Source organism: Phoca vitulina, unplaced genomic scaffold (genome assembly GCF_004348235.1).
Source record: "Phoca vitulina isolate PV1807 unplaced genomic scaffold, GSC_HSeal_1.0 scaffold49, whole genome shotgun sequence".
In the NCBI taxonomy this organism is placed as follows: Eukaryota; Metazoa; Chordata; class Mammalia; order Carnivora; family Phocidae; genus Phoca; species Phoca vitulina.
The window spans coordinates 3,989,077-4,013,863 of NW_022589752.1; the positions used below are offsets into that span (position 1 = coordinate 3,989,077).

A 24,787-nucleotide genomic window follows, 5' to 3' on the forward strand; every position below is an offset into this window, starting at 1 on the left:
TTTGACTTTGAACTATCACATTATGCAATTGTACACTACATATTCCTATTCAAGATCTGAAAACAAATGAAAAGTTAACTATTCTGCTGCAGTGGAAGCCCATACCAGCTGTGAGAGAAAATTCTCCTCTTTCTACCAGGAAGATTAGAGGTTGTTTCTAACAAGGCAAAAACCAGTTATTAATGTTTTCTAGTTAAATAAAGACTTAGTGTTATTGGGGATGTGTAAGAAATTAGCTCCTGCCATCACACACAAGATACATAAAGTGGATTGTAGGAGAACTGTGGGTAGGGGATAAGTAGAGCTCTATTTATCCACACCTAAACTCATTTTCCTGCCTTTCAGGTAAACATCTATCTCAAGACACCCCAAATGAGATGCAAGATACTTCAAGCCCCTTTTCACAGAGAGTCAGTGTGGACTGGGGATCTGGACAGTGCTTCAGATACTTGCTCTATCACTTACTGGCTGTGGATCATGAGCAGTTCACATACACTCTTTGAGCAACAATTTCCCATTCTGTAAAACAGTATGAATAATACCTACTGTGCAGGGTTATTGGCATATTTAGCAATAACATATATAAAGTAGCTTAAAGCATATAGAAGGCTTTAAACACCTGGTAAATATTGGTATAAACATAACAAATCTCCATGTTTCTCCCAAAACACACACAGTGGGGTTGAGGGGATGGTGGGGAGAAGAGAAGAGGGAGGAGGAAAAGCGGCAACAATTCTATGTTGCTGAGAAAGAGGAGGCCTATAGAAATATGCTTTAATTACTTTATCATTTCACCATCACCATGTAGGAATAATATAAAGCTCACCTAAGCTATATAAGTTTTATATCAAGATTCAGCTTCCATTCAGAGAAATATATTACTTTAATTTCCCAGAGAATGGGCAAGAAATTTTCTTGAAGGGAGAGGGAAAGGGAAAGATTGCCCATCAGCCATATCCTCCCTGAGAGGCTGACCAGTCTGATCTACTTGGATGAGCCACCCCTGCAAATTTTTGTAAGAACATTGGCAATCCAGCCATGGAAAGGAGTGGGATATGTGAAGGGGAGGGAGTAGGTGAACCTTCTCTCTTCATTCCTGCTTACCACTCCCAACTGTGTATGTGTGTGTGGGGGGGTGTAATGTCATTTTCCATAACAATATCTGCCTTTCCAAGGTAAAGAGATAAAGCAGGGACTTCCTTTCTTAAAATACTATCTTCAGTGCCTGTCATTTCACCATGACTCTGAGAGTGGGTACATGGTGAGCTGCCCAGATTCCCCTGCAGGCTGAGCCTCTCATCCTCTCTGCTGCTGGGAAAACTGCCAGCTGACTCTTTCCCCAGGAATTGCCCTCAAAGGGAGCTGCCTTGTTCTCCTATGGCAGCCCATATCCCGTGACTACTCGATATGGGGGCACAAACACCCTGAACCCTTGCCTCAACTCAGGAAGGGCCATTCCAGCTCTGGAACTCTGCAAGGGGTCTGCTGAGACCTCTGTTGAAGCTGCATCATGATACAAGTCTTCTCCTATCTCCTCTGAGTGGATGCTGGCTCTTCCTTATTTCCCTCACTCCCTAATAGGTGTTCCTGAGAGTTCTCCCCAGTTAACTTCCTACATGAAAATCTCTATCTCAGAGCCTGTGTCAATGAAACTCAGCCTACAACAGTGGCCTTCAACAATAATGGGCAGAATCTAGTAGAACCATACTGCTGGCAAAATTCATGACAGTCTACTAATCATGTGTATAGATTCCAGGGAGGGGGCATGCTGGGAGTATCTACTCACTAAAGGCTGACTGGAGACTGCATTTATCATAGAGGCAGCCTGGTGGAGGAATTAAACACCTGGGCTCTCCAGCTAACTGCACAGGTGGAATCTCACCTCTTTGCCCCTTGATGGTTATATGACCTTGGACAAAGTCCTTAATCTCTGTGTAACTTAGCATCTGTCTTCCTTTATAAATTGAATATATTTTACTACCTACCAGTTATATATATATATATATATATATATATATATATATATATATATAGTATATGTATGGTTTATGAGATACAAATATATAAATAAATGGTATACAAATATATAAATAAATTGTATATATATGGTACCTACTTAATAAAAGTGTTGGGAGGATTAACTGCATCCACATGTGTAAAGAGCTTAAATTAGTCCTGGCACATGCTATACACTCAGTAAAACACAAAACATTTGGATAATCCATGTGTGTATCTGTATTTAGGAACATCCAGATTATCAAAGTATTTGTATCGACTGCGTTTTTTTAAAGTTTTATTTATTTAAGTAATCTCTACACCCAATATGGGGCTCAAACCCAGGACCCCAAGATCAAGAGTTGCACACTCTTCTGATTGAGCCAGACAGCCAAGCACCCCTCCATTGCATATTTTTATCTCCCTTCTTTAAGATAATAAATTCCTTGAGGGAAAAGATAATGTATTTAATGATTAAATAAATACTAATATACAATTTATTCATTTATACACATCTACATATATGTAAATGCACAACTGTGAACATAGAGTATGAGTATGTGTCACGCTGCCTCTCTAAAACTCTATTTGTGCAAGGATACCACATAGTGACAGAGATGTAATGACCCTAGGCAGAGGAGCTAGAAAGGACAAAGGCATTGATCTCTCCATTGTGTTCTCCACTGATCTGCACTCTTCCCTTGGGCTCTGATGCCTTACATTGAGAAGGCTTCTCTAGCAAACAAAGGAACACATAGAGGACAGGACCTAGGTCTTGGCCTGAATAGCTGTGGCTAATATCTAAAGATATACTATGTACTTCGGAGGGGCAACTGGCTGGCTCAGTTGGTTGAGTGTCCAACTCTTAATTTCAGCTCAGGTCATGATCTCAGGGTCCTGGGATCAAGCCAGGAGTCAGGCTCTGCGCTCAGTGTCTGCTTGAGGATTTCTCTCCCTCTCCTTCTGCCCCCCCCACTCACATTTTTTCTCTCTCTCCCTCAAATAAATACATCTTTAAAAAGAAAAAAAAAAGATGTGTTATGGAGACAAAGGGTTATTCTGCATATTTGGTGCTTGCAATTGTGATGATTTGTAAGATAGTAACTCTGATATGTTATATTCATGAAAGGATTGAAACAGATTGAAGGCAGGACTGTAGAGAATCCAAGGGGAATCTGAGCTTACAGTAGTGCTGTAGGACGCTAAAGAGAAACTTGGTCCCAACACTTGATATAATGACTTGATGCTTGCCAAGCATTTTTGCATTGTGTACTTCTAGACTACATGTGCATAGAAAGCAGAAAGTGATGATAAAATGCCATTGTCCACTTCAAACAATTCAGAATCCATCCCAAGGCAAGCTGAACACTGGCCTGGGAAACAGCAATGGCATGAGCTTTCTTATCAAATACAAGGAACAATAACGATAATGAACATTAGAAGAGTGCTTTACAGATTACAAAGTATTTTCAAACACAGCATTTTCCATCTTCATGATGGAAAACTACCAGAGGGGTAGACATGTTGCTATTGTTGATATTACCACTATCTGCAAATGAGGGGACTTAGATTGGTTCAGAGAACTTCTCCTGGTCACATGCCTGAGCCAGGACTCACATGCAGTGGTCACTCCAAGCCCTGGGCACATTCCCCTATCCAAAGATGCTCACCTCCAATAGTACCTAAGTTTAATGCTCTCTGCTGAGCTATGTCATCATAGATCATTGAGTATATAATATATGAAGTGAAGTCAGAAACATGAACCATTTACTTCACACAGACATATTATTTCTCCCACCCAGAACAAGCCCACTCACTCAGTATCAGAGATTTTTTATGGGTGTGCATGAAAGACCAAATCTGAGATTCTTTAGAGACTACCTGAGTTAACCCACTGAACTAGAAGGCATTTTAGTGTGTACCTATAGAACGCTCATGCTCTTATACTTAATAAATTCAGCCTCTGTTTCCTATGAGATCAAAACCACTCTGAGACCAAGTTCCTTCCTCAAGAACTTCCTAATACATACACAAACCTCTTAGTATATGAAGGTGAAGGAATTTGGAGTAAGGGGTAGGGCAACTGAATAGTGATCCCCTTAGAATTCTGAGCAGGAAAACAAGAATTTTATCACCTGTAATTGTCATCATGAATTCAATCTCCTTATGTCCCACCCTATCCCACGAACATTTTTACTGCCTGACCTAAGCATGGATCTACCTGAAGAAGCAGCCATGATAGCAATTTTCAAGTATGATTTTTAATGTAAAATCATAAATGTACAAGCTGCTGAAAAAAGATGAAAGCAAAGCTAGAAAGGCTTGTTATGCTTACCTAAATGCTGCATTCAGGTATATGAGGCCTAAACCAAAGAAAAATTATGGCTATCATATTCCATGAGGGAAATGTGGGTTAAATATTCCTTGTTTGTTTAATATTCTACTTAGTTTTCTTGATCCTGTAAAGCCATTTTCATTTCTTAAACTTATTACTAAAGCCCACAGAGAGGATCAAACCTGAATTTGTTAATTGGATATACTTAAAGCTTAAATGTGTGATATATGATTTCGGGAAGCATATATCTGGTTGCTGCTATGTGGATCTCACATTTGTTCCAGTTTGATTTGTGAGAAGCTATTCTTAAGTTGTTCCACTTATTAGCTATTCTGATCTCTAGGGTGTCCGTTTATGGCATGCCAGAGGGGAACATAATATTAGGAGCAGATTTTTCTTAGAGCAAAGTGGGAAATCTGCATGAACTTTTTAAACAGAACTTTGAATGCACTCCAATCTGGAACACATAATTATTTCATGCTGACTAAAATCAAGAAGTAAATATGTGACTATACTCACAGATGTAATTACAAATTACAACCTGTGCTTCATCACTGCCATCTACTCAAAGATACTCTTTGTTGGATTTCTTAAAATGATGACTCCTTATTTCTGTAATTTAATGGAATCCTAAGAATAATGTAACACTATGTCATTTCTAGGCAATTTATGGTGCCTGGTGACACTTGTTGGAACTTGAACATTTCTAATGATGTTAAAATATATTCACAAGAACACACTAAAATTTTTTTGTCTTCTTTTTCTATGTATTTAATATTCTTTTTAAAAACAGGAGAATAGGAATAGTCTGCACTAACTCCTGAATTACTTTTTGGAAGTGTTACTGAAACTCATCATTTTATGAATACAGTTTGAATTATTTTTACATAAATGTGTAATAACTTATGTTTGTCAGAAAGGAGCTCATTTGACACGTTCTTATCCTTTATCTCTGCCTCTGAGATACTGCCTCAGGTTTTCTGTGTACCTGGCATCCTTCCATCTGGAAAAAAAATGTCATATCATTTGTAAATTTGAAGTTTTGACTCATCCATAAAAATTTTAAATAAACCCATTCCAGTACTGATCCCAGGTAATTCCACTATTTGCCCTTCTATATTATTTAGAAAATACTTATTTATTCTTCTTTTGTTTGAGGTCTCCAAGCTAGTCATTTATCCATGTCAGAATTTGTTCTTCAATCTCCTGATAACTTTTTAAGAATCTTCCTCAAAATCTTCCTCTGGGGCGCCTGGGTGGCTCAGTCGTTAAGCGTCTGCCTTCGGCTCAGGTCATGATCCCAGGGTCCTGGGATCGAGTCCCACATCGGGCTCCCTGCTCCACGGGAAGCCTGCTTCTCCCTCTCCCACTCCCCCTGCTTGTGCTCCCTCTCTCGCTGTGTCTCTCTCTGTCAAATAAATAAAATAAAATCTTAAAAAAAAAAAAAAAAAAATCTTGCTCTGACCAAATTATCCTTATAGTAAAATAAACCTCTCCCCCAATAGTGTTTCTTGGGCATTTAATGAGTCTCTACTTAATCTTGGTTTCCAACAGCTTTCCAGATATATAAATGAAGCACTCTAGGATACACTTTCCATTTCTGTGGCCTTTCCATTGGATGGAAGCCATTACGGGAGTCTATTGAGAATGTTCTAGCATAGCACTATAATGGCTGTACAACCTTTTCTCCTTATCTTTTAGTAACCAAATCAAATTTTATCTCCTCTGCGAAGTTTTCTATGACTCAATTTATTCCTATCATCCTGCTTGCATGAACAAAACCAAGTATATTTGGGAATCAGTGACTAGGAATGCTTTTCTTCAAAATCCAGAGGGATAGAAAACTGGTTAGATGAGTTCAAAGAGACATTTTAAGGTGAATCAGTAGCACAGTAGGAGAGTTTTTGTTAAATAGCCTTGACCATCTTATTGCACAGTAGCTTTGGATCTAGTGTGGACCCAGCTAAATGAATACAAATTTAATAACTTTTATAGATATTGGGCTATTCATGTATTCTATTTCTTCTTCACTGAGCTTTGGTGGTTTGGATCTCTTTAAGGAGTTTGTCAATTTCATATAAATTGTTCATAATATACTTTTATTATCCTTTAAATGCTGGTGCTGATGGAAACCAAATTAAGGATAGACTCATTGAATGTATAAAAAACATAATCTAATTCATTGGATCTGTTAGATCTGAAAAGGTTCCCTTTTTCATTTGTAATATTGGTTATGTGTTTTCTCCCTTTTTTTTCTCCTGTTCAGTCTGGATAAAGTTTTATCAGTATTATTAATCTTTCATAAGAGACAGTTTTCAATTTCACTGATTCTTCTCTATTGTTTTTCTGTTTACTCTTTCAGTATTTCTGCTCTTACCTTCATTATTTCCTTCCTCCTGCTTATCTTGGGCTAAATTTGCTCTTCTTTTTCAGGTTTTTTAAGATCATTGATTTGAGACCTTTCTTCTTGTCTAATATAAGCATTTAATGTTATAAATTTGTCTCTAAGCATTGCTCTGGCTTCATCCAACAAGTTTTTATGTTGTATGTTCATTTTCACTCAGTTCAAAATATTTTCCAAATTTTCTTGTGATTTCTTCTATCACCCATAGATTATTTAGAATGTGTTGCTTAAATTCCAAATATGTGGGGATTTTCCAGATAATTTTTTACTGATTTGTTGTTCAATTCCCATTCTCTATCTGGTCCTAAGTTTGAAGTTGTGACTTTGATCTCGCTGTCTGGGTACCTACTAGGATTTGATCCCTGAAATGTGCCCTCCAGCTTCATACCCTATACTCTTGCCCTTTGGTAGTCCTCATGGGATTCATCTGGATGTGTCTGACTCTCTATCTTCTACTTGATGTAACAGACCGATCACAAACAACAGTAAACTGATAGGAAATCAAATACAGATCAATTAAAAATCTACCAAAGTGCATTAAAGGTTTGACAGAATTTAGATTAGTAATACACAGAAAGTGAACTCCAGAAATAGTAACTGAGGAATAGGGCACTGAATATGTATAATGGGGTTTCACTCAAACTTGGGAATTAACAGGATTGATAAGATAAAGGTATAGGGGACTTTCAATTGTAGTAAGACCCATTTTTGAAATAACCCCACAATTCTTTCCAGATTATCTTCCCATTTATTTCCTTTGGCTTCTCAGTGGAGATATCAAATGATTATGTGAATTAAATATTCTATTTGATACCACAGTCACAACAGAAAATATTTTCAGGTTCAGCAAAGGTATAACCCCTATTCTTCATCAATGACTATTATTATACCTGTCACTGGCAATTCCTCTAATATTGGTTATAATATAGACCAACCTATTTCCCAACTTCTCAAAACTTAAATTCATGTCATTAATGTTTCAGATGTGAGAATTATAATGAGACATAACCCTTTTAATTAAAAGGGTTCCTATTTTTTTTAATATTTTATTTATTTATTTGACAGAGAGAGAGAGAGAACAAGCAGGGGGAGCGGCAGAGGGAGAGGGAGAAGTAGGGCCCCTGCTGAGTAAGGAGCCCAACATGGGGCTCAATCCTGGGATTCCGGGATCATGACCCGAGCAGAAGGCAGACGCTTAACTGACTGAGCCACCCAGGCGCCCCAAAGGGTCCTTATTTTTTAACATATATACTGAAATATGTGTAGATAAAATATTTTTATATAAATCTAAATGTAATTACTTCTTTATTGAAAAAGAATATACTAGAAAAAATCTCAAATGAAGAGTATGTGAAGAAAAACAGCTGAAATATATAGGGTCTAATGTCTATATCCCCTCCATATAAAGTCTTTAGACAGACATCTCACATAATGAGGCACAAACAAACCAATTCATAAACACCTCTCTTAATTTGAAGAAAGTCATGATTGATATTCATGGAAGCCAGGCCCTATAAAATATATCCTCTTTATGGCATGGAGCAAATTACCAACAATCAAGGGAGATGCTTAAAGAGGTAATTAAAACATGAAGATGTTACTTAATCTGATTACAGGCAAAGCTGGGACTTACCTTAGGTTGGCCCCTTCTGTGCTTCCTAACTCATAATTCCCCTTCCAAGATTGCCTGAAAGAAGAGAAAACAAAATAGCTCTGACTAATAAATCAGGTTATATCTATATGTACAAACAAAAAGGGTAGCTTCTGAGCTGAATTTTATCTCTCTCTACTCAGAAAGAACAGGATCCTTACTCATTTTTGAAAGTAATATTTATTTTTAATATTATGTATTTATTAATATAGGTATAGTACTAACTGCATTTATAGGGTTTAAATTAGCATAGTTCATGTCTGCAAAATTTGATGAAAAGTACTACAAAGATGCTAGGTATTTTCATCAATACTTTTATGGTAATTGATTTTTTAAATCAGCAAATTAATTGTGATGATGCTGAAGGCAACCAATCAATTTTCCTATTGTTTTAAGTTATTTGTCATTTTGAGAAATGAAAAATAATTCTCTTGTAAAAAATTAAAGCATACAACTTTTCTTTTTTGGAGTAATGTTGTGACATTGTCTGGTATCACTAATTGAAAAAGGATTGATTAAATTTTGCTAAAAGTCTTTGGGTGTCAGATTTTAAAAATGTTTTATAATCATAAATATATCCTACACATAAAATCAGATTCCAATCTATAATCAACATGACTTAGGAAACTTGGCTGAATCTGAAAAAAGAAAAGGCAAGCAGAAGGGAAAAAAGAAAACAAATGGAAGGCTAGAGGGGGAGGTTTTAACTCCTAGAAAAGATTAAAAAACAGTCCAATAATCAAAACTTGTGATTATTTATTATAAACATAGCAGAGAGTTTGAATTAAAAAAAATCTTGCTTCGCTGGCCATCTGTTCAAACTCTGGTACTACTGCTGCTCTTAGGAAAAATAAATACATCCTGGGTTGAACTCAGGAATACTGGATTTACTATTATTAACATTCTCACTGATGTGCCTTAGTCAACCTCTCTGCAGTCTAGAAAAATATGATAAATAAAAGTCAGATGATAGAGTGTGAATTGATCAGAAGCTTTGATGTCATATTTATCATTTTTGGGTTTTTTAATTGTTGTTTTGTTTTGTTTGGTCCCATTCTGCAATTCTTAATAGCCAGAATTTCATTTCAATCTCAACAGGAATTAAAGAATACTGAACACTGTACCATCCCAGCTTTTAATGTAGCTGAATATCACTTAGAACAAAGGCTGGGGGAGAAAACAACAATACAGTTTGTTTTGTTTGACAGTGACTGACAATATTATTGCCCACACATGTCTGTCTATAAATACTGTTGTACATTTTGCAACTCTTTCCCCTCAAGTATAATCTAGGTATGGAATTAGTTGATCAACTCATTACCATGGATACTGAAGAATCCAGCAAAGTGACCTAAGTGTAGATTGTGGGTAAAATTGTATTGTTATCTATTGCTGTAACTGATGCCAATGCTCGGTCCTCATTAGGAAGAGCAGCCCTGGGGAGGGGGTTCAGTGTCCCCAGAGATCCTCATCCCCATGGGTCCTACTCTCACCTTTTACCTGCCTTAGCTCCACAAGTTCTCTTGAGGTTCTGAACTCACAGGTTCTGCTGTCTATTTCCACAGCAATCTAATGATACCACCACTGGTCCCAACTATTTGTCTCTGGGATACTTACATCTGATGTCTAGGGATTTACTAGTTTCTCTCTTTATCTAAAATAAGTTTGGAAAATGTTTTATTTTGTTTCATCTTAAAAAAATGCTTAACCCAGAAAATTAGGAGGAAAACAGTGAATTTGAAAACAAAACTTCAAATTTCTTGTTCCACCTTTAACTCACCATGAACCTTGAGTAAGTTATCTCACTTTTGGTTATTCATTCAACCAACATTGCTGAGGGACTACTATGTCAAACATGCTTAAAGAACAGGTATGCAAAGAAAAATAGGAAATAATTCTTGTTCTCCAAGAGCTTACAATGGAAAAGAGAAGATGGACGTATATACCAATGTTCACAAAGCTGGGTGACACAAATCATGATAGAAGGAAATGAAGGAGTTCTTAGAGGGTCATCTCACCCATACTGGGAAGGTCAGGGTGGACTTGTAGGAGGAGAAGAGTCTGAGGTGAAGCCTGAAGGATGAGTAGGAGACAACCAGTCCAAAAAGGAAGGAGGCGACAGGGGAAGCGCAAAAGGAGGAAAGAGTGCAATGTTAATGGCCCTAAAAAGAAGAAAATAGGGGCGCCTGGGTGGCTCAGTCGTTAAGCATCTGCCTTCGGCTCAGGTCATGGTCCCAGGGTCCTGGGATCGAGCCCCACATCAGGCTCTCCGCTCCGCACAAAGCCTGCTTCTCCCTCTCCCACTCTCCCTGCTTGTGTTCCCTCTCTCTCTGTCTTTCTCTCTGTCAAATAAATAAATAAAATCTTTAAAATAAAATAAAATAAAAAGAAGAAAATATTATCCTGGCATGCTCTTTGACCCACCATGAAAGATTGTCATGATAATATAAATGTCATTAATTAGCTTTTAAAGCCAAACTGTAGATAAAAGTATTGTCAACGGTTTCAGCATAGAATAGTTAATAACATTAAATGTCAGCATTATTTAAACATATAAAAGAAACTTATCTAGCCTATGACCTAGTAATTCTACTCCTAGGTACTTACCCAAGACAAATGAAAACCTATGTCCAACAGAAAACCAGCAACTTTATTCAAATTAGCTCAAACTGGAAACAACTCAAATGCATATTAAAAGTGAAATGGACAAACGAATTATTTATATTTACACAATGCAATGCTATTCAGTGATAAAAAGAAATAAACTATTGATACAGGCAACAGCATGGATGAATCTCAGACGCTATGCTGAGAAAAAAAGTCAGACACACACACAAAAGACAATACTGTGATTACATTTATGTGAAATTCTAGAAGAAAATCTACTCTCTGGTGAAAAAGATTGGATGTTTTTGCCTCTTGAAGGGGCAAGTGACTGACTAGGAAGGAGAACAGGGGAAATTTCCGGAGTGTTGAAAATAATAGAGATGTGGGTTACACAGGTGTATGCACTGATTAAAACTCATTGAATTGCAGTTTCCCTTTCTGTGAGGGGGTGGCAAAAGAATGAGAGGACCCTGTGCTCACCTCATCCCACAAATGCGACCAGTGCAGTCAAATCATCCTAAGTGCCCCAGAAGTCGACCAGGAGACCGACAGAACAAGCTCCACAACTGAAGGTTGGGAGGAGGTCACACTGAGGAAGGTGGGAATTGCAGAGATGTGGTTTGGGAGAGAGACAGATCGTGGCCCCTGTTGGGGGGGGAAGGAGCCGAGGTCACAGAAGGGGGCAAGGGATGGGCTGGCACATGGGGGAGTACGTGGGGAAGACAGGTCTCCATAGCAATTCGTTTGGAAAGCAAAAGAGGCCGAATTTCATGACTTCTTGCAAGGAGCTAGCAGGGCTTAAAGCCTGGAGTTTTAAAGGTTGGCAGGCTTGGCTGCGATAGAGCCCTGAGGGCATCACACTGATCTTGCAGAGAAGGCAGGGCAAACAGCCCACGGACAGACATCCATACAGCACGGAAAAAGCAATCTGAAGAGTACTTAAGGCACACAGAGGGGAGGTTATTTTACTCGTCTCAGAGAGTGTCCAAGAGAGGCAACATTCACTGAGAGACCCCTATGGAAACAAAGGAACTGGAAGGCGCCATTTCCCTGCCTGCCCCCAGCAGAAGCACAGGGCTACCTGTGGCAACCGGCTCAGCGCTGACACTTGCTACCTAATTTGCTTACACCACCCTCGTCCCCAACTCCAGCAAAACTGCCCTTCCCAGTCACACTTGCCTCAGTCCAATCATGGTGAGTGCCCACCCCCCAAAAGATGAGTCCAGACCCCTGCCAACACCGCATCTTCTGACCCAGGAGTTTTGCAGGGCTTAGGTTCCAACAGCAGTGACAATGGGTCTCATTTCACAAGCAGACCAGAGCACACCTAGTTAAATGCACCACATTCAGGTCTCGGCAGATGACTGGCCTGAAGGACAAAGCGGCCAGGATGAAACAGCAGAGCACACACAGCACATGTTGAAAACACTCCCTGAAGTGCTAGGCCCTGGGGAAGAGGGAACATGACAGGACCTCTTCTTCATAAGGCCATTACCCTTAAGAACAGGAGATGTAGTTGACTTTCCTAACACACAGAAACAGGCACCGGAACTCAGACAAAATGAGAAGACAGAGGAATTTGTTCCAAATGAAAAAACAGGACAGTCCACAGCCACAGATCGAAGCAAAACAGTAACATGCTTGATGGAGTACTTAAAGCAATGATCATAAGGATACTCATTGGACTTGAGAAAAGAGTGGAAGACATCAGTGAGACCCTTACTACAGAGATAAAAAAGAAACAATCAGAGATGAAGAGTGCAATACATGAGATTAGAAGCACATCTGATGCAATGAAGAGCAGGCTGGAAGAAGAAGAGGAATGATTTAATGATCTAGAAGACAGAGTAATGGGAAGTAATCAAGATGAATAAAAGAAAGAAAAAAGAATTATGCAAAATGAGAATAGACTTAAGGGAACTCGGTGACTCCATCAAATGTAATAACACTAATATTATAGGAGTCCCAGAAGAAGGAGAGAGAAAGGGGAGGAGAAAATTTACTTGAAGAAACAATAGCTGAAAACTTCCCTAATCTGGGAACAGAAACAGATATCCAGATCCAGTAGGCACAGAGAACCCCCAACAAAATCAATAAAAGCAGATCCACACCAAGACATATTATAGTTAAAATGGCAAAATATAGTGATAAAGAAAAGCTTTTAAAAGCACCAAGACAGACGAAGACAGCTACAGACAAGGGAAACCCCATAAGGTTATCAGGGGATTTTTTCAGCAGAAACTTGGCAAGCCAGAAGGGAGTGGCATGATATATTCAAAGTGCTGAATGGGAAAAATCTGCAGCCAAGAATACTCTATCCAGCCAGACTATCATTCAGAATAGGAGAGATACAGAGTTTCCCAGACAAAACCTAAAGGAGTTCATGATCACTAAACCAGCCCTGCAAGAAATATTAAAGGGGACTCTGTGTGGAAAGGAAAGACCAAAAGTGACAGTATGAAGGTAGGAAACACAAAAGCAGTAAAAATGAGTGTTTTTGCAAAATATCAGTCAAGGAACTCACAAAATAATAGGATGCAAAATATGAACCCCCATAATACATGGGGAGAAGAATAAAGAATGGGTTTCAACTTAAGTGATTATCAACTTTTAGATATAGAGTGCTATATGCAGAAGATATTATATACAAACCTAAAGGTAATCACAAATCAAAACTACTAATAAATATGCCAAAAATAAAGAGAAAGGAATCCAAATATATCACTGAAGAAAAACAGCAAACTATGAAAGAGAGAAAGACAAGAAAATGTCAGAGAAAAACTTCAGAGACAACCACAAAACAGGTAATAAAATAGCAATAAATACATAGCTATCAATAATTACTTTGAATGTAAATGGACTAAATGCTCCAATCAAAAGACATAGGGTGATGGAATGGATAAAAAAAACAAGACTCATCCATATACTGCATGTATAAGAGACTCATTTTAGACCAAAAGACACCTGCAGATTGAAAGTGAGGGGATAGAGAAACACTTATCATACAGATGGATGTCAAAAGAAAGCCAGAGTAGCAATACTTATATTGGGCAAAATAAGCTTTAAAGCAAAGACTGTGACAAGAGACAAAGAAGGACACTGTAGAGTCATAAAAGAGAAAACCTAACAATAAGATATAACAATTGTAAATATTTATGCACCCAACATGGGAGCACCTAAATACATAAGATAGTAACAAACACAAAGGAACTAACCGATAATAATACAATAATAGTAGGGGACTTTAACACCCCATGTACATCAATGGAAACATCATCTAAACAGAAAATCAACAAGGAAACAGCAGCTTTGAATGACACACTGGACCTGATGGATTTAACAGATATATTCAGAACATTCCATCCTAAAACAGCAGAATACACGTTCTTTGCAAGTGCACATGGGACATTCTCCAGAATAGATCACATATTAGGCCTAAAACAAGCCTCAACAAATTCAAGAAGATCAAAGTCATACCATGCATCTTTTCTGACCAAAATGCTTGAAACTATATGTCAACCACAAGAAAGAATCCAGAAAGACCACAAATACATGGAGGTTAAATAATATGCTACTAAACAATGGATGGCTCAACCTGGAAATAAAAGAAGAAATTTTAAAAATACATGGAAACAAATGAAAATGAAAACACAATGGTCCAAAACCTTTGGAATGCAGAAAAAGCAGTTCTACAAGGGAAGTTTATAGCAATACAAGCCTACCTCAAGAAGCAAGAAATATCTCAAATAAACAACCTAACTTTACATCTAAAGGAACTAGAACAAGAACAACAAATGAAGCCTAAAGTCAGCAGGAGGAAGAAAATAATAAAGATTAGAGCAGAAATAAATGATATAGAAACTAAAAAACAATAGAATAGATCAATGAAACCAGGAACTGGTTCTCTGAAAAGATCAATAAAATTGATAAACCTCTAGCCAGAATTAACATATACACAAAATCAGAAAGGAGAAATAATAACCAACACCAGAGAAATACAATTTTAAGAGAATATTATGAAAAACTATATGCCAACAAACTGAACAACCTAGAAGAAATGGATAAATTCCTAGAAACATATAACCTACCAAGAGTAAAACAGTAAGAAATGGAAAATTTGAACAGACTGATTACCAGCAAAGAAATTGATTCAGTAATCAAAAAAATGACAACAAACAAAAGCCCAGGACAAGATGGCTTCACAGGCAAATTCTACAAAACATTTAAAGAAGAGTTAATACTTATTCTTCTTGAACTATTCCAAAATACAGAAAAAAAAGGAAAACATCCAAATTCATTCTATGAGGCCAGGATTACCCTGATACCAAAACCAGATAAAGATACCACATACACACACACACACACACACACACACAAACTACAGCCAATATTTCTGATGAACACAGATGCAAAAATCCTCAACAATACACTAGCAAACCAAATTCAATAATACATTAAAAAAATCATTCACCACAATCAAGTAGGATTATTACTGGGTTGAAAGGGTGGTTTGATATTTGCAAATCAATCAATGTGTTACATCACATTATAAGAAAAAGGATAAGAACCATATGATCATTTCAATAGACACAGAAAAAGCATTTGACAAAGTACAACAGCCATTCATGATAAAAAACCCTCAACAAAGTAGGTTTAGAGGGACTATACCTCAACATAGTAAAGGCCATATATGAAAAAATCACAGCTAACATCATCCTTAAAGGGGTAAAACTCAGAACTTTTCCCCTAAGGTCAAGAACAAGACAAGGATGTCCACTCTCAACACTTTTATTCAACATAGTAATGGAAGTCCTAGCCACAGCATTCAGACAACAACAAAAAAAGTAAAAGGCATCCAAATCGTCAAGGAAGAAGTAAAACTTTCACTATTTGCAGATGACATGATACTCTATATAGAAAACCTGAAAAAACTCCACCAAAAAACCTGCTAGAACTGATAAATGAATCCAGTGAGGGGATAGAGAAAGGATACAAAATCAATGTGCAGATATCTGTTGCATTTCTATACACTAATAATGAAGCAGCGGAAAGAGAAATTAAGAAAATTATCCCATTTACAACTGTACCAAAAATAATTAGATACCTAGGAATAAACCTAAACCAAAGAAGTGAAAGACCTATACTTTGAAAACTGTAAAACACTGATGAAAGAAACTGAAGATGACACAAAGAAATGGAAAGACATTCCATGCTCATGGATTGGAAGAACAATATTGTTAAAATGTCTATACAACCCAAAGCAATCTACACATTTAATGCAATCCTTATCAAAACACCAACAGCATTTTTCACAGAAGTAGAACAAACAATCTTAAAATTTATATGGAACCACAAAAGACTCTGAATAGCCAGAGCAACCTTGAAAAAGAAAAGCAAAGCTGGAGGCATCACAATTCTGGATGTCAAGTTATATTACCAAGCTGTGGTCATCAAAACAGTATGGTACTGGTATGAAAATAAACACATAGATCAATAGAACAGAATAGAAAATCCAGAAATAGAAAATCCAGAAAACCCACAACTATATGGTCAATTAATCTTTGACAAAGCAGGAAAAAATATCCAATGGGAAAAAGACATCTCTGCAACAAATGGTGTAGGGAAAACTGGACAGCAACATGCAGAAGAAAGAAACTGGACATTTCTTACATCATACACAAAAATAAACTCGAAATGGATTAAAGAACTAAATGTGAGACCTGAAACCATCAAAATCCTAGAAGAGAGCACAGGCAGTAACTTCTCTGACATGGCCATAGCAACTTTTTTCTAGATAGGTCCCAAGGCAAGGAAAACAAAAGGAAAAATGAACTATTGGGACTACATCAAAATAAAAAGTTCTTGCATAGCAAATGAAACAATCAATAGAACTAAAAGGCAACTTACGGAATAGAAGATATTTGCAAATGACATATCCAATAAAGGGTTAGTATCCAAAATATATAAAGAACTTACAAAACTCAATACTGAAAAAAAAATTATAATCCAATTAAAAAATGGGCAGAAGACATCAACAAACAGTTCTCCAAAAAACACACCCAGATGGCCAACAGACACATGAAAAGATGCTCATGATCACTTACCATCAGGGAAATATAAGTCGAAACTATAATGCCATATCACCTCACACCTGTCAGAATGGCTAAAATCTATAATACAAGAAACAACAGGTGTTGGCGAGGATGTAGAGAGAAAGGAACTGCACTTGCACTGCTGGTGGGAATGTAAACTGGTGCAGCCACTGTGGAAAACAGTATGGAGGTTCCTCAAAAAGTTAAAAATAGAACTACTCTAAGATCCAGCAATCACACTATTGGGTTTTTACCCACAGGATACAAAAACACTAATTTAAAGGGTTACATGTACCCTGATGTTTATAGCAACATTATTTACAATAGCCAAGATATGGAAGCAGATTATGTGTCCCTCGACTGATGAATGGATAAAGAGTTGGTATATACATAAAATGGAATATTATTCAGCCATAAAGAAGAATGAAATCTTTCCATTTGTAAGGATGTGGATGGAGTTAGAGAAATAAGTCAGCCAGAGAAAGACAAATACCATATGATTTCACTCACATGTGGAATTTAAGAAACAAAACAAAGGAGCATAGGGGAAAAAAAGAGAGAGCGACAAACCAAGAAACAGATTCTTAATTACAGAGAACAAAGTGATGGTTACCAGAGGGGAGGTGATCAGGGGGGTGGGTGAAATAGGTGATGGAGATTAAGGAGTGCATTTGTCATGATGAGACAGACGATGTATGGAATTGTTGAATCATTATATTGTACACATGAAACTAATATAAGACGACATGTTAACTGGAATTAAAATAAAAACTTCTAAAAAAGAATGAAAAACAAACAAAAATTCATTGAATTGCACACTCAAGATTTGTGGCTTTCATTCTATATTTTTTATCTAAAAAAATGAAAACAAGCATAAACTTTAATTAGTAGGTTTGCTTTTTTTTCAGTAGTATAAGTTAGCCATTCTGAGGCTACCTTCTATGTTCTATGCTTGAGCAAAATTCTAGGGTTTTGAAAATAATGGGAGCCAGGTCTCTCACTGTCGAAGATTGGGTAACAAATACAGAAAGAAAGAAAACTAAAACTGTGTTGTCCAGTATGGTAGGTATCAGTCACATGTGGCTTTTGAACCCTTAAAATATGGGCTAGCCCAAATTAAGGATATGCTGTCAAGGTTAAATACACACTAGATTAGGAAGTGTTAGTACAAAAAATGTAAAATATCTTATTAATAACTTTTTATGTTGATTATATGTTGATATGGTAAAATTTGATATATTGGGTTAAATAGTACATTATTAAAATCAATTTCAATTGTTTCTTTTTACTTTTATAACATAGCAACTGGAAAGTTTATGGTTCCATATGTGGCTCATATTTGTATCCACTGGACAGTGCTGAAATACATTGTAGCCTGTGGTGCTGGACTGGAATTGGAGCTATCATATTCTAATATGTAAACTCAGAGTTCTATCTATCTATTTTTTCTTCTCTAAAATGGCCTGGAAACAATGATATACCAGTAGCAATAAGCATACCTAGCACCTAAATCTTGGTACCATTCTCCATTAAAAGGAAATAGAGTTGCTTGGAGAAATGGCTAATTTCAGGGCTGGGGCAGAGAAATTACAGGATGAGCCTGGAACATCTTATTTCACAAGAAAGTAAAGGATTGCTATAAAAATGATGGGCTATATCAAAATGACACAAAAGAATCACTGGGGCTCCCAGAAGCCAAATCTAGGATAATCTGAACATCAATAAAAATGATGATAGCAATGGATTATAGCCTATTGAATAAGAATTCATGAGTCCATATCCATTATATATACATACATACATACATATATACATACATACATACATACTTCCTTATAGTAGAATGCCAACTAATAAATATAGAAAAAATATGATGGAAGTAGAAAATTATCAATGGATAATAAAACCAGTGGGTAAAATTTTGATGAGAAACAGCATTATTTACCTATTAATTATAAAGGGGAAGATTTCTTTAGTTTAGAAGAGTAATTTAATAACTTTGCAATTGAAAAAAATTATCACAATAAACTCAAAACTAATTATGTAATCTTGCTGCGTTGGTGTTTTTAAACAGCCCTGAGAGGATTCAACCTTCCCTTCCTACTCCCAATTCAATGAAGGAAAATTTGCTTCCCCCTAAGTTTGGTTTTTGAATGACCATTAGAATCATCTGAATTTTTTTTTTTTTTTTATGAAATCTTTGTAAGATATAGGGGCAGAAAGCCTTCACGTCTGGAGGCACATGGCACTAGTGGGTACAATTAAAAATCATTTACAAAACTAATTAGCAAATCTGGTCAGGAAGCAAATAAGAAAGAGTAATAAAGGAAGTGACAGTCATTTTTCATAGTTCTACTTGTTATTTTCATGCTTTATAATGATATCATTTTAAGTAGTGTCAAAAATCTTTTGTAAACCTTGCACTGATACTTCCTAAAATACTTCATGTAATTTTAAAAACCATATCATGAAAGTAAAAAATTTTATAAGAATTGGGCAAAAATAAGAAATTACCTATAAAATTAGATATTCTATTCTTAAATAAACTCAACAATAGAAAAGTATAGTTTATTGCCCAGCTACACAACTTCCACATTAAAGAAGCAATACCATTACCCACACACATGTTGGAGTCAGAACAATTTAAATCAAGTGACAGAACAATTTAAATCAAGGAGTCAGTTAACTGTATGATTTTTGAGCCCAAAAATTTAAAACCCAATTATATGCCAATTGCTGTACAATTGAAAAAAAGAGGATCAAGTGAATTTATTCATTGATTTTTCTAATTGTTTTAAGATAACCTCTTTTCAAAAGATTTGAGTTGCTTACAGAGGGCATATAGAATATGTTATTCAAAATGGAATATAAAAACTTTCCATGTTAGAGCCGTGGCAGGTTTGGATGTGAAGAGGAAGTTGCCTGCTTTCCAGAGTTTTCTGAAAAAGCAAAAGAATGTTCATGGAATTGAAAACCAAAAATCTAGTAGTTGACTCCAAGGGAGCTTAAAAAAGACAAAAGCTTCTTAATGAAAGGGTTAAGTGCTATCATAAAGATTGCAGGTAGGAATGCGAGAATAAAATTTGAATAAATAAGATGGAAAGAAAAACTGGCAGAGACTAGGAATCTTTGAACTTCAAATTAACATTTGTCTTTAGGATCAAAAGAATCCCAAATCCTTCACTGTCCAAAACTTCTTGGCCTTCACTGAAACACTTCATAAGGACTGTGAAGTAATATATTTCACAGATTCCCTAGCCCTTAGAAGACCAAGAAAAAAGTCATCCTGATCTTTTGGTAAACATGGATCATCTGCCATAAAAACATAATCATCAGATTTACTTATCAAAGCTTTCAGAGTTGCAAATAATTTACTGAGTTCTTTACAGTGTATTTGCGGCATGTATTAAAGAGGAGATACTACATTGCTTGTGTGTGGGTGCAGGGTGAATGTTTGAAAAGACCAGTCCTGCTCTTTAGTTTCTTTTTTCCTTTCTGAGGGTGTACAAATGTTGATTTGAGCCATTTGCCAATGGAACAACTAATGGACATAGGTATATAGAAAATGTGTGTGGAAAATAGCAAGATTGGCTATAGAAGATTTTACTTTTCAGTAAAATCAACTGAAGGTATCTACAGCGACTATTTAAAAAATACAATTATCTTTTCTTTTAATTTTAACACAGTTTAAAACATTACAAAAGAAAAAGAAAATTCAGACCAAGTTGGAAAAGGAAATAATGTAAACATGCCAACTCTGAGCACTGTCAGAGTTGCCACGATCATTTCAAATCTGTGTTGAGCATCCTGGCAGCCAGGACAATGAGCACACAAAATTATAAAGCTTTGTTATTGGAATAAGGAAATATCCTAGTTTCTCAGAAAAGGGAAGGCTTTCCTTGATTTAAAATTAGAAAAATATTTCTCATGTGAAGAAATAATACATACTATAGTATAGTATAGACTATCTTCAATTGGATTTCTATTGCTACTATCAAATGATTGTCTATGGCATTTAACACTAAAGTATTGCTCGGTGAAGGCAGTCCTAGGAGGGTTAAGGAAAGTTCACTAAGCATCCAGCCTTCCTGTGCTCTAGGAATAACACATTACACTCTCTAAGGTACATCTAAGTGAATATATTTTTCCACTTGATTATATCACATCATATAAACATAGTCAATGGAATGAAAATTCATTGATTAGTTTGTTGCATGAACATAGACACAAAAGCTCTGAAAGTTGGAGAGATTTTAAAGATCTCTTAGTCCAATAATAAATTAGAGCAGCTAATGTCATAAAAGTCATCTCTGATAATCAGTATAAGAACTTGGCTGGCACACCATAATGGACAGTGGGATCATTCTCTCACAAGTCCATCTGCTCCGCTGTTGGAGACAGCTCTTTTTTATATAATGCTGAAAACTCCTGGACTGTAGTTTCTACCATCTTTTAAAGTCTGTTCTCCAGATCAACAGAACAAACCCTTCAAACACCAGAAGACACTTTTGATTTGCCACTTCTGCCTCAACTTCCCTAAGCTAAACTTCTTCAGTTTATGCTATTTGTCCATTTGAAATGATGATACTACTACTTAAAAGTCATGTAACACTTTAAACTTTTTTCAGTGCTTTGTATACATGATCTCATTTTGCCTTTATAATACATCTCTGAATGCTGTACAACAGGTATTTCACATATGAGAAGATCAGCTTGCCCAAAGATTGTATCACTGGTTTATGCCAGAATATAGACTAGAAGCTTGATCTCTTCACTTTCTTCCTATCTCTGAATTTAAATGAGCATTTACATAGACTGAACACTCACTAACCACAGTAAATATTTAGGACAAAAAAATTTTGAAGGCATTTTACTAATATTAAGAAAATAATTAGGAAGATACATTTATGGTAATTAATACTTAAAAAGTTACAAAATTTTTCCAAGTGGCAAGAATTTTGTATCGGTCTTTAGAATTTCAAGAAGGTATGTTAAGCATTTCTCTTCTGTTTCCAGCTAAAAATTTTGACCAACTATAGGTTTGAGTTCAGGTTAAATTTTCTGATCATTTCAACTGTAAGAAAATATACCAATATAAACCCCCTGGTTTGCCAAAAAGAAGTAGAATTCTTAGAGTAATTTTAAAAATGTGTGAAGGTTCAGATACTGTTTTCCTGCTGGTTTTCCAATATTCATCCTCATCCACTCATATTTGTTGAGTTCCTGGGCATCTGCTGGTTCCTCCTCTGGGATCTCAGCAAGGAATGTCAGAATTCAAACATTTTTCCTTAAACAGCAACAATAAAAACTCACTGCATACATAAAACTTCACCTGTTGGGATAAAATCCTTGAGGCCTCCTAACTGAATAGAAGGCCTCAGAACTGAATTTAAATACACGGAAGCAGCAGTTGTTAATGGTACATAATTAAAGTATCAGCTTTAAAATGTGCCTCCAATGGCCTTTCAACAAAGTCCGATTTGAAGAACCTTCACTGTGCCAAGGAGGTGCTCTGCTGAGCCCGAGTACATTGACATATGGAGGGCTCTCCATGAGGGACACCTTGGCCGTTATCTGCTATAGATGGAAGTGTGTACTGACGACAGAACTTGGAGTGCAATCTAACATTGTTGTGACGGGGCAGAAGCAGAACTAGGGAGGCTCTCCACCTCTGTGGGAACTGGAGCACCAGCCTTTGACGATGTGATGAGCTGGGACTCGGCGGCAGGCTAGACTACTGGAAATATCAGGCTGACTACATGGTCGGTTTGAGTAGAATGAGCCTGCTTTTTAGTTTCTTATTTCCTTTCTGAATGTCAAGTTGAGCCATTTACCCAAGGGACAAACTAATGGACATAAGTATATTGAAAACAAAAACCAGTAATTATGCCCTCTGGCTAAAAAATGGTCACAGTCAAAGAGGAGCAGACTGGGAAGCCATGAACAAAATTGAGACCAACCAGCCTCTCCTTGAGGTATCGATCCAGCCACCAGCCAGGCCCAATTCCAATTGTTTAGTCTTGCAGGCAATGGCCAGTTGTTGAGCACCAGTGATTTAAGCTACCATGTTACTGGTGGCTCCTTCACCTTGCATCTTGCTAGAATTCTTAGTAAAGAATAGCATTCCCTACTCCCCAGTCTCTGGTGTGTTTTCTTTCTGGAAGCAACAGAATCATTGGCAGGAAGCAGGCTTTCTAAAGTGAAACAGTCTACTTTTAACCTAGGTTCTCCCACCCTTTAGGATGAGGCTATGCCTGGCTTTTGATGTCTTCTTGTATTTAGAGAGACCTCAGCTGATATAACATTCCTGGCCCCTTCACTCCTTTACCACTCTGCCTCAGGGAATGAGGAGCAAATTATTTGGTAGATTTCAGAAGAGTAAGTAGGGTTTGCAGAGCTCAACCGCTGGCATGCTCTCCTTCCTTGCACATATTCATGTCTTTTCTTCTGCGCTGGAAGTTTTAAAAGGGGCGGACCCCACAGGAGGAAACGTGTCCATCTGGCCTGGACTAATGGATAAGTCTGCCTATTTCTGAGATGCAGTGTCAGGAATCCCACAGTTGCTGCACTGCTAAGCCACATTATCCCTTCCAGCCTTAATCAGTAGTAAGTATGGTATTCTGATCTCCGTTTGTCCTATTCCTTGTCTATCTTGTAAGTGGCTTACAACTCAGAACCACTTTTTAACTGTGTTGACTTTGGAAAAGTTATTTAACTATAGTTGTCATTATCCACTCATGTTTGTCAAGTTTTTGAGCATATTCTGGTTCCTCTTTTGGATGTCACCATTATTTTATTAACCTGGCAGGACTGTGAATGTAAAGTGCCTAGCACAGGGCTTTGCATTCAATTAAAGTTTGCCTTCCCTTGCTATTATTTTAATTTTAATTTAGTCATCCCCACATTTTTTAAATTCCATCTTCCTTTTAACTTTCTCCAATAATCTTCTATCTCTCCTATCTTCAACACTTTCTTATTAAATCTTTCTGTTGCCCTAAATCAACCTAAATTTTGTTCTTAAAATATAATCCCAGGACCAGAAGCATCAGCATCTTCTGGAAATTTGTTGGAAATGGAAACTCTCAGGCCCCAACTCAGACTTACTGAATCAGAAACTCTGGGGGTGGAGCCCAGCAATTTGTGCTTTAACAAGCTGTCCAGGTGATTCTGAGGCACATTCAAGTTTAAGAGCCAGATGCCTATATCATTCTGTTTCTGTTCAGTTCTATGACTTGTCTCTGCCTAGTTACTTTTCTTTTTGTGCTTTAGTCTCCTTTGTAATTACCAACCATTTTGTTTGGTTATCATTATCAATTGTTTCATGCCTGAAAGCCCCCATCGCCATCCAAAAAGGGAAACAAAAGTTAATGATTTTCCCCTTAAGTGATTTAAAATTAGAATCTACAAGTCTCATATTTTTTTCCACTCCTAATTATTATATCTGATTTATTGAAAAGCCAGGCAACTCAGTATGCTTTAATTTAGTTTACCAGGTGTTCATTTTCACAGCCATTGTAAAACATAAAACCACTCACAAATCTGTAAATCTTTGCTCTGTGTTTTGTTTTTAATAGGTAAACAGAAAAATCTCATATCACAGGAAACTACAGGTAGCACTGAAAAAAAAATTGGTTTTCACAGTACTGGTTTCCCAACAACTTGAAAAGCACCAGGCAATTCAATTATCCTAAAATTGCCATCCA

At 36.8% G+C, this 24,787-nt stretch overlaps 1 protein-coding gene across 5 annotated transcripts in view; it reads right to left on the bottom strand.

Moving 5' to 3' along the window:
- Nucleotides 1–24,787, bottom strand: part of LMNTD1 (lamin tail domain containing 1) — a 480,256-nt gene that overhangs the window by 438,136 nt on the left and 17,333 nt on the right. For all 5 annotated transcript variants that reach the window (XM_032432720.1, XM_032432724.1, XM_032432722.1 and 2 more), the window contains exon 2: nt 8,368–8,421. The gene's annotated coding sequence lies outside the window, so the exon portion shown is untranslated. The remainder of the gene's footprint in view (nt 1–8,367; nt 8,422–24,787) is intronic.